Here is a 10640-nt window from a genome sequence, read left to right on the forward strand (position 1 = left end):
GGTTCATACAGACACACTGACTGGACACTCCAGTACATTAACACTGCACTGAGAGAGAGGGGTTCATACAGACACACTGACTGACTGGACACTCCAGTACATTAACACTGCACTGAGAGAGAGGGGTTCATACAGACACACTGACTGGACACTCCAGTACATTAACACTGCACTGAGAGAGAGGGGTTCATACAGACACACTGACTGACTGGACACTCCAGTACATTAACACTGCACTGAGAGAGAGGGGTTCATACAGACACACTGACTGACTGGACACTCCAGTACATTAACACTGCACTGAGAGAGAGGGGTTCATACAGACACACTGACTGACTGGACACTCCAGTACATTAACACTGCACTGAGAGAGAGGGGTTAATACAGACACACTGACTGGACACTCCAGTACATTAACACTGCACTGAGAGAGAGGGGTTCATACAGACACACTGACTGGACACTCCAGTACATTAACACTGCACTGAGAGAGAGGGGAAGTGAGAGACAGAGAGGAAATCTTGGGGAGGAGTGAAATGTATCAGAGGTCCTGCGCTGCGAGAGACCGGAAGGCGGGGGTGATGGAGTTGGGGGTGGGGTAGTATCACACTGCTCTGGGGATTCTATTCTTTCACTTCTCAGTGGTGAAAAGTTCACAAACTGTCCTGTCAGAGTTGTGGAATCTTGTTTGCTTTTCTAATGGTACAGAATCAGGAGGTGCAGCTCTGTGCCGAGTGGCTCAGTTCGGTGACACCCAGGGCTGCTGATGTAGCTCACAGGCGTAAGAGAACTACAGTGTATAAGTTAGCAAAAGTACGCTGCACTGTTAAACGTGTCAATATGGCCATAGCTCACTTTTGTTCATAATGTCACTGCGTTAATGTTAGTGCCCTGCATTGCTTTTGTACAATAGAACTACAAATAGTATACCCTGCTATACCCTACAATACTATACTAGTGCAGTATAGAATAGAGAGGGTCAGTACACTGCCTTGCCATACTACAGTGAGATTAGTTCAGGTGGGCAGCTGCATCAGCATGCATAGGCTACAAAGGAACAAGTAAAAGGTCTATTCCAGACTCAAAAGAGAAGTGAGAAAACAGTACTATAGTGAGTGTAGTGAGGTTCAGTACAGCGTGTGACAGTACTATAGTGAGTGTAGTGAGGTTCAGTACAGCGTGTGACAGTACTATAGTGAGTGTAGTGAGGTTCAGTACAGCGTGTGACAGTACTATAGTGAGTGTAGTGAGGTTCAGTACAGTGAGTGAGATCAGTATAGTGAGTGTAGTGAGGTTCAGTACAGTGTATTACAGCACTATAGTGAGATTAGTATAGTGAGTGTAGTGAGGTTCAGTACAGTGAGTGAGATCAGTATAGTGAGTGTAGTGAGGTTCAGTACAGTGTATTACAGCACTATAGTGAGATTAGTATAGTGAGTGTAGTGAGGTTCAGTACAGTGAGTGAGATCAGTATAGTGAGTGTAGTGAGGTTCAGTACAGTGTATTACAGCACTATAGTGAGATTAGTATAGTGAGTGTAGTGAGGTTCAGTACAGTGAGTGAGATCAGTATAGTGAGTGTAGTGAGGTTCAGTACAGTGTGTTACAGCACTATAGTGAGATCAGTATAGTGAGTGTAGTGAGGTTCAGTACTGTAGGGAGTGTAGACTGTACTGGGACTGTAGACTGGAGTGTACACTGTACTCACTCACTCACACACCCTCTCATACTGACACACACACTCACACCCATACTCCCAAACACTCTCATATGCACACTCACACAATTACACTCACACACACATTCAAACATTCACAAACTCACACAGACTCTCACACACACATTCAAAAGATTCACACACAATCACTCTTACACACTCTCATACACATATACTCACTCTCACATTCACACTCACAAGCACAATCATATACACTCACTCTCACACATTCACACACCCTCACACACCCTCACATGTACACACACGCTCACACATACACACACGCTCACTCATACACACTCTAGCACACACTCTCACACACGCTCACTCATACACACTCTAGCACACACTCTCACACTCTCGCACACTTGCACACTCACACACGCTCTCGCACACTCACACATGCTCACTCATACAGTCTCACACACACACTCTAGCACACACTCTCACACAAACTCTCGCACACTCACACACGCTCACTTATACACACTCACACACACACTCTAGCACACTCTCACACACACTCGCACACTCACACATGCTCACACGTACACACGTTCACTCATACACATTCTCACACACACTCTCACACTCTCACACACACACTCTCACACACACTCTAGCACACTCTCACACACACTCTCACACACTCACACAGGCTCACTCATACACACTTTAGCACACACTCTCGCACACTCACACATACACACATGCTCACTCATACACACTCTAGCACACACTCTCACACTCTCGCACACTCACATACACTCACTTATACACACTCACACACGCTCACTCATACACACACGCTCACTCATACACACTCTAGCACACTCTCACACACACTCTCACACACTCACACACGCTCACTCATACACACTTTAGCACACACTCTCGCACACTCACACATACACACATGCTCACTCATACACACTCTAGCACACACTCTCACACTCTCACACACACTCACACACGCTCACTCATACACACACGCTCACTCATACACACTCTAGCACACACTCTCACACACACTCTCACACACGCTCACTCATACACACACGCTCACTCATACACACTCTAGCACACACTCTCACACACACTCACACATACACACTCACACACTCACTCATACACACTCTAGCACACACTCTCACACACACTCACACATACACACTCACTCACACACTCACTCATACACACTCTAGCACACGCTCACACATACACACTCACTCACACACTCACCCTCACTCACAGACAGGGAGAGGAGAATCCGCTCTGCGCTGTCAGAGGGCAGCAGGAGCTGTCAGTACACTGTGAGATTCCCCCTCTCTGTCTCACACAGACCCCCGGCTCCTTTCCCAGTCCACCTCTGGGTCCCTGGAGAGAGCACACCCGCCCGCAGCCCTGCCCTCTTCCTCCTCCTCCTCCTCCTCCTCCTCGGTGGGACGGGACACTCACTGGTGTGTCACATGTGGACACTCTCGATCTGGTGATCAGAGCTGAGCCTGGTGTGGTCAGAACTGGCACTGGGCCCATCGGACTCCAGCCCAGTCCAAACGAGCGACTCTGACAGAGAGAGAGAGCTCTGAGCTCAGAACTGGCACCGGGCCCATCGGACTCCAGCCCAGTCCGAATGAGCCAGGAGGGAGCAGACAGTGGGGTGAGGAGCAGGCTGTGTCTCACTCTGACACTCTGACAGTGGGGTGAGGAGCGGGCTGTGTCTCACTCTGACAGCAGGGTGAGGAGCAGGCTGTGTCTCACTCTGACAGTGGGGTGAGGAGCAGGCTGTGTCTCACTCTGACAGTGGGGTGAGGAGCAGGCTGCGTCTCACTCTGACACTCTGACAGTGGGGTGAGGAGTGGACTGTGTCTCACTCTGACACTCTGACAGTGGGGTGAGGAGCAGGCTGTGTCTCACTCTGATAGCAGGGTGAGGAGCAGGCTGCGTCTCACTCTGACACTCTGACAGTGGGGTGAGGAGTGGACTGTGTCTCACTCTGACACTCTGACAGTGGGGTGAGGAGCAGGCTGTGTCTCACTCTGATAGCAGGGTGAGGAGCAGGCTGTGTCTCACTCTGACACTCTGACAGCAGGGTGAGGAGCAGGCTGTGTCTCACTCTGACAGCAGGGTGAGGAGCAGGCTGCGTCTCACTCTGACACTCTGACAGTGGGGTGAGGAGTGGGCTGTGTCTCACTCTGACACTCTGACAGTGGGGTGAGGTGCAGGCTGTGTCTCACTCTGACACTCTGACAGTAGGGTGAGGAGCAGGCTGTGTCTCACTCTGACAGTGGGGTGAGGAGCAGGCTGTGTCTCACTCTGACAGTGGGGTGAGGAGCAGGCTGTGTCTCACTCTGACAGTGGGGTGAGGTGCAGGCTGTGTCTCACTCTGACAGCAGGGTGAGGAGCGGGCTGTGTCTCACTCTGACACTCTGACAGTGGGGTGAGGAGCAGGCTGTGTCTCACTCTGACAGCAGGGTGAGGAGCAGGCTGTGTCTCACTCTGACACTCTGACAGCAGGGTGAGGAGCAGGCTGTGTCTCACTCTGACAGCGGGGTGAGGAGCAGGCTGCGTCTCACTCTGACACTCTGACAGCAGGGTGAGGAGCAGGCTGTGTCTCACTCTGACACTCTGACAGCAGGGTGAGGAGCAGGCTGCGTCTCACTCTGACACTCTGACAGCAGGGTGAGGAGCAGGCTGTGTCTCACTCTGACACTCTGACAGCAGGGTGAGGAGCAGGCTGTGTCTCACTCTGACAGCGGGGTGAGGAGCAGGCTGTGTCTCACTCTGACAGTGGGGTGAGGTGCAGGCTGTGTCTCACTCTGACACTCTGACAGTGGGGTGAGGAGTGGGCTGTGTCTCACTCTGACACTCTGACAGTGGGGTGAGGAGCAGGCTGTGTCTCACTCTGACACTCTGACAGTAGGGTGAGGAGCAGGCTGTGTCTCACTCTGACAGTGGGGTGAGGAGCGGGCTGCGTCTCACTCTGACACTCTGACAGTGGGGTGAGGAGTGGGCTGTGTCTCACTCTGACACTCTGACAGTGGGGTGAGGAGTGGGCTGTGTCTCACTCTGACACTCTGACAGTGGGGTGAGGAGCAGGCTGTGTCTCACTCTGACAGTGGGGTGAGGAGCAGGCTGTGTCTCACTCTGACAGTGGGGTGAGGAGCAGGCTGTGTCTCACTCTGACACTCTGACAGTGGGGTGAGGAGCGGGCTGCGTCTCACTCTGACACTCTGACAGTGGGGTGAGGAGTGGGCTGTGTCTCACTCTGACACTCTGACAGTGGGGTGAGGAGTGGGCTGTGTCTCACTCTGACACTCTGACAGTGGGGTGAGGAGCAGGCTGTGTCTCACTCTGACAGTGGGGTGAGGAGCAGGCTGTGTCTCACTCTGACAGTGGGGTGAGGAGCAGGCTGCGTCTCACTCTGACACTCTGACAGTGGGGTGAGGAGCAGGCTGTGTCTCACTCTGACACTCTGACAGTGGGGTGAGGAGCGGGCTGTGTCTCACTCTGACAGCAGGGTGAGGAGCGGGCTGCGTCTCACTCTGACACTCTGACAGTGGGGTGAGGAGTGGGCTGTGTCTCACTCTGACACTCTGACAGTGGGGTGAGGAGTGGGCTGTGTCTCACTCTGACACTCTGACAGTGGGGTGAGGAGTGGACTGTGTCTCACTCTGACACTCTGACAGTGGGGTGAGGAGCAGGCTGTGTCTCACTCTGATAGCAGGGTGAGGAGCAGGCTGCGTCTCACTCTGACACTCTGACAGTGGGGTGAGGAGTGGACTGTGTCTCACTCTGACACTCTGACAGTGGGGTGAGGAGCAGGCTGTGTCTCACTCTGATAGCAGGGTGAGGAGCAGGCTGTGTCTCACTCTGACACTCTGACAGCAGGGTGAGGAGCAGGCTGTGTCTCACTCTGACAGCAGGGTGAGGAGCAGGCTGCGTCTCACTCTGACACTCTGACAGTGGGGTGAGGAGTGGGCTGTGTCTCACTCTGACACTCTGACAGTGGGGTGAGGTGCAGGCTGTGTCTCACTCTGACACTCTGACAGTAGGGTGAGGAGCAGGCTGTGTCTCACTCTGACAGTGGGGTGAGGAGCAGGCTGTGTCTCACTCTGACAGTGGGGTGAGGAGCAGGCTGTGTCTCACTCTGACAGTGGGGTGAGGTGCAGGCTGTGTCTCACTCTGACAGCAGGGTGAGGAGCGGGCTGTGTCTCACTCTGACACTCTGACAGTGGGGTGAGGAGCAGGCTGTGTCTCACTCTGACAGCAGGGTGAGGAGCAGGCTGTGTCTCACTCTGACACTCTGACAGCAGGGTGAGGAGCAGGCTGTGTCTCACTCTGACAGCGGGGTGAGGAGCAGGCTGCGTCTCACTCTGACACTCTGACAGCAGGGTGAGGAGCAGGCTGTGTCTCACTCTGACACTCTGACAGCAGGGTGAGGAGCAGGCTGTGTCTCACTCTGACAGCGGGGTGAGGAGCAGGCTGTGTCTCACTCTGACAGTGGGGTGAGGTGCAGGCTGTGTCTCACTCTGACACTCTGACAGTGGGGTGAGGAGTGGGCTGTGTCTCACTCTGACACTCTGACAGTGGGGTGAGGAGCAGGCTGTGTCTCACTCTGACACTCTGACAGTAGGGTGAGGAGCAGGCTGTGTCTCACTCTGACAGTGGGGTGAGGAGCGGGCTGCGTCTCACTCTGACACTCTGACAGTGGGGTGAGGAGTGGGCTGTGTCTCACTCTGACACTCTGACAGTGGGGTGAGGAGTGGGCTGTGTCTCACTCTGACACTCTGACAGTGGGGTGAGGAGCAGGCTGTGTCTCACTCTGACAGTGGGGTGAGGAGCAGGCTGTGTCTCACTCTGACAGTGGGGTGAGGAGCAGGCTGTGTCTCACTCTGACACTCTGACAGTGGGGTGAGGAGCGGGCTGCGTCTCACTCTGACACTCTGACAGTGGGGTGAGGAGTGGGCTGTGTCTCACTCTGACACTCTGACAGTGGGGTGAGGAGTGGGCTGTGTCTCACTCTGACACTCTGACAGTGGGGTGAGGAGCAGGCTGTGTCTCACTCTGACAGTGGGGTGAGGAGCAGGCTGTGTCTCACTCTGACAGTGGGGTGAGGAGCAGGCTGTGTCTCACTCTGACACTCTGACAGTGGGGTGAGGAGCAGGCTGTGTCTCACTCTGACAGTGGGGTGAGGAGCAGGCTATGTCTCACTCTGACAGTGGGGTGAGGAGCAGGCTGCGTCTCACTCTGACACTCTGACAGTGGGGTGAGGAGCAGGCTGTGTCTCACTCTGACACTCTGACAGTGGGGTGAGGAGCGGGCTGTGTCTCACTCTGACAGCAGGGTGAGGAGCAGGCTGTGTCTCACTCTGATAGTGGGGTGAGGAGCAGGGTGTGTCTCACTCTGACAGTGGGGTGAGGAGCAGGCTGTGTCTCACTCTGACTGACAGCAGGGTGAAGAGCGGGCTGTGTCTCACTCTGACAGTGGGGTGAGGAGCAGGCTGTGTCTCACTCTGACAAGCAGGGTGTGTCTCACTCTGACAGTGGGGTGAGGAGCAGGGTGTGTCTCACTCTGACACTCTGACAGTGGGGTGAGGAGCAGGCTGTGTCTCACTCTGACACTCTGACAGTGGGGTGAGGAGTGGGCTGTGTCTCACTCTGACACTCTGACAGCAGGGTGAGGAGCAGGCTGTGTCTCACTCTGACACTCTGACAGCAGGGTGAGGAGCAGGCTGTGTCTCACTCTGACAGTGGGGTGAGGTGCAGGCTGTCTCTCACTCTGACAGCAGGGTGAAGAGCGGGCTGTGTCTCACTCTGACAGAGGGGTAAGGCGCGGGGCGTGTCTCACCCTGACAGGCACAGGCAGGAATGTGACAGTTGCATCACTGCTGAGTCGGACTGGTTCAACGGGACTGTGGCATGATGAGTCCCTGCAAACTGACTGGAGCTCCATTCCTGCGAAACTCTGAAGGAACACAGGAGTGTTCCTGTCTAATCTAACACTGCACACAGAGAGAGGGGTTCATACAGACACACTGACTGACTGGACACTCCAGTACATTAACACTGCACTGAGAGAGAGGGGTTCATACAGACACACTGACTGACTGGACACTCCAGTACATTAACACTGCACTGAGAGAGAGGGGTTCATACAGACACACTGCCTGACTGGACACTCCAGTACATTAACACTGCACTGAGAGAGAGGGGTTCATACAGACACACTGACTGACTGGACACTCCAGTACATTAACACTGCACTGAGAGAGAGGGGTTCATACAGACACACTGACTGACTGGACACTCCAGTACATTAACACTGCACTGAGAGAGAGGGGTTCATACAGACACACTGACTGGACACTCCAGTACATTAACACTGCACTGAGAGAGAGGGGTTCATACAGACACACTGACTGACTGGACACTCCAGTACATTAACACTGCACTGAGAGAGAGGGGTTCATACAGACACACTGACTGACTGGACACTCCAGTACATTAACACTGCACTGAGAAGGGTTCATACAGTACAGTAACACTGAAAGAGGGTGTGTATCTCTACAAGGGGGTCAATGGGGAGTCAGTGATTCAGCGATGAGCTCACTGCTGTGCGAACGGTGAAAAGTGCCGCAATCGAGTTCTGTCTCAATCAGCTTCCTTTGCCAGGTGTTGAAGTCTTTGCGATGATGTCACAGTACAGTGGGCAGCGGAAGTCCTGCCCCTCCCTCCGGCGAGCTGACGCCCTCAAGCTGTCGGACCGGGTGAGAGACGCGCCTGTGCGAACTCGGCGTGACCTCGTCTTGTGGTTCCACGGGGTTTTGTTTTTCCTCCTCCCGCAGCTGGCGAGATGAGCCTGCGCCCAGAATTGTCCCCGGTGTTAGAACCACAAGCCGCGCTGCAGCTGCTCCACTCACGCGGGCTCCACGCGTGGATATTGCACTTTTCACTGCCTCTTCAGTCGCTCTCCGTGCCGCGCAGGTATTAAGGACTTCCCGGGACAGCTGTCGTGTCGTGTAGTGTCATTCTCCCCAGGCACTCTGATCCTCCCCTCCGTCACACGCGTGGGGGGACACTCCACGATCCCGTCACGCCCTCCCGTGAACTGTGTCAACATTTTGAAAAGCTGACGTAATTAAGGAGTTTTGCATTCTACCTGCGTTAAATACGCCTTTCAAAGACGTGTGAAGTTTCAACCCGCCTTTCAATACTTTCAAGAAGTTTCTAGCTATTGAGAAAGGTTGGATCGGGCAGGTTAAAAGACCGCTGCTGTACTATTGTTTCATCAGAAAGAAATACACAGACAGGGAAAAGCGCCAGGAAATTGTTTTACACAGTGTGTTTCGTTAGGGGGACTGTGTGCTAAGGTGGCCTGAGTAATTAATGACAAATCTGCACAACAACCTTGAAACACTACCGCATCACACTTACAGTATTATTATTATTATTTATGAACTTCACAAGTACGGCCCGCGTTTGAATGGGAACTTTTGTTTTTCCAATTAGACGGTTCTTTCTGTCATTTCAAGCAGATGAAAGATGTCCTCAAGTAACAAATAACTGAATAAATGTACACAGGTGGTGAGTCCTTAAAAACTGTCCGTGTTAAAGTCATTGTATTCCAAGGTCTCTTTGGCATGTAACCCCATGAGATGACAGGATGTTCTTTTTTCTTTCTGCTCTGTTCATTCTTGGAGAGCAGTGCGCAGTGGGGGCACACCCTGACTCCCGAAGTCCCAGATGGGTTCGCCCTGGTCTCTCGCGGGTGAAACTGTGTCGTTTGAAATCTGCAAAGCAGTTGTCAGCTCAATGATCATTTTTATGCTGAAATACTCAAATCCATGACATCTAATACTGGCACTGAATTGTCTGTCTCTACACGCTCCGATTGCATCATTCCATCTTATTGCCTAACTCGGACATAGGGTGACTCACAATTTCCTTCATTTTCACTGCAACAAGGCCGAAGCCTCGCTTCTCGGCTCCTCCCGTCAGCTGTGGACAGACAGGGAGGTAATCGTGTCTCTGGGAGGCACCAGGCTTGAATTTCATTTCTAAATGATGAGTTTAGGGGTGGTATTTTTTCCCTGGCTTGACTTTTGACCTTCACGTGCAGAATGCTGTAAAAACATCATTCTCCCACCTCAGAAATGTTGCTGGACTACATCCTATTCAGTCTCTGATTGTAGCTGAAAAGCTGAGCGACACATTTGTGTTCTCTCGAATTGACTACTGTCATGCTCTACTCGCTGCGGTATCTAAATCTGCTCTGAACAAACTGCAGTTTGTCCAAAATTCAGCAGCCAGAATCCTGATCAGGTCTAGTGCAAGTGTTCACATTACTCCTGTCCTGGAGTCCTTGCACTGGCTTCCTGTGAAATTCTGTGTGGACTTTAAAATCCTCATGCTCACCTATAAAGTTCTGCGTGGCTTGGCACCTCCTACCTGTCTGAACTATTATTATTATTATTATTAATAATAATAATAATAATAGTTGCTTTATTAACCCTATACAGTCTCTTGCATCAGGAATGTGTCTTTTCCCAGACCCCAGCTTGTTCTCCAGGAGACACACAGGCAGGGAGAGAAGCTGGGGGTCAGAGCGCAGGGTCAGCCATTTATACAGCACCCCTGGAGCAGCTGGGGTGAAGGGCCTTGCTCAGGGGCCCAGTGGAGTAGGATTCCTCTGCCAGCTGCGGGATTCGAACCGGCAACCTCCCAGCCACAGGCGCAGATCCTGAGCCACAGAGCCGCCGCTCCGCCTGTTACTCGTCGTAGTGGAGCGGTGGGGATTGTACAGGGGCTCTCATGGACTGGGGGTCCATGCGGCCGTGGAGCGGTCCGGCCACGGCGCCAGGTTCCTCAGCGAGGCGTCATCATCATCATCATCAACACACAAGCCACACGCTCTGCCTCCGC

Source organism: Atractosteus spatula, chromosome 5 (genome assembly GCF_055471065.1).
Source record: "Atractosteus spatula isolate fAtrSpa1 chromosome 5, fAtrSpa1.hap1, whole genome shotgun sequence".
Classification (NCBI taxonomy): Eukaryota; Metazoa; Chordata; class Actinopteri; order Semionotiformes; family Lepisosteidae; genus Atractosteus; species Atractosteus spatula.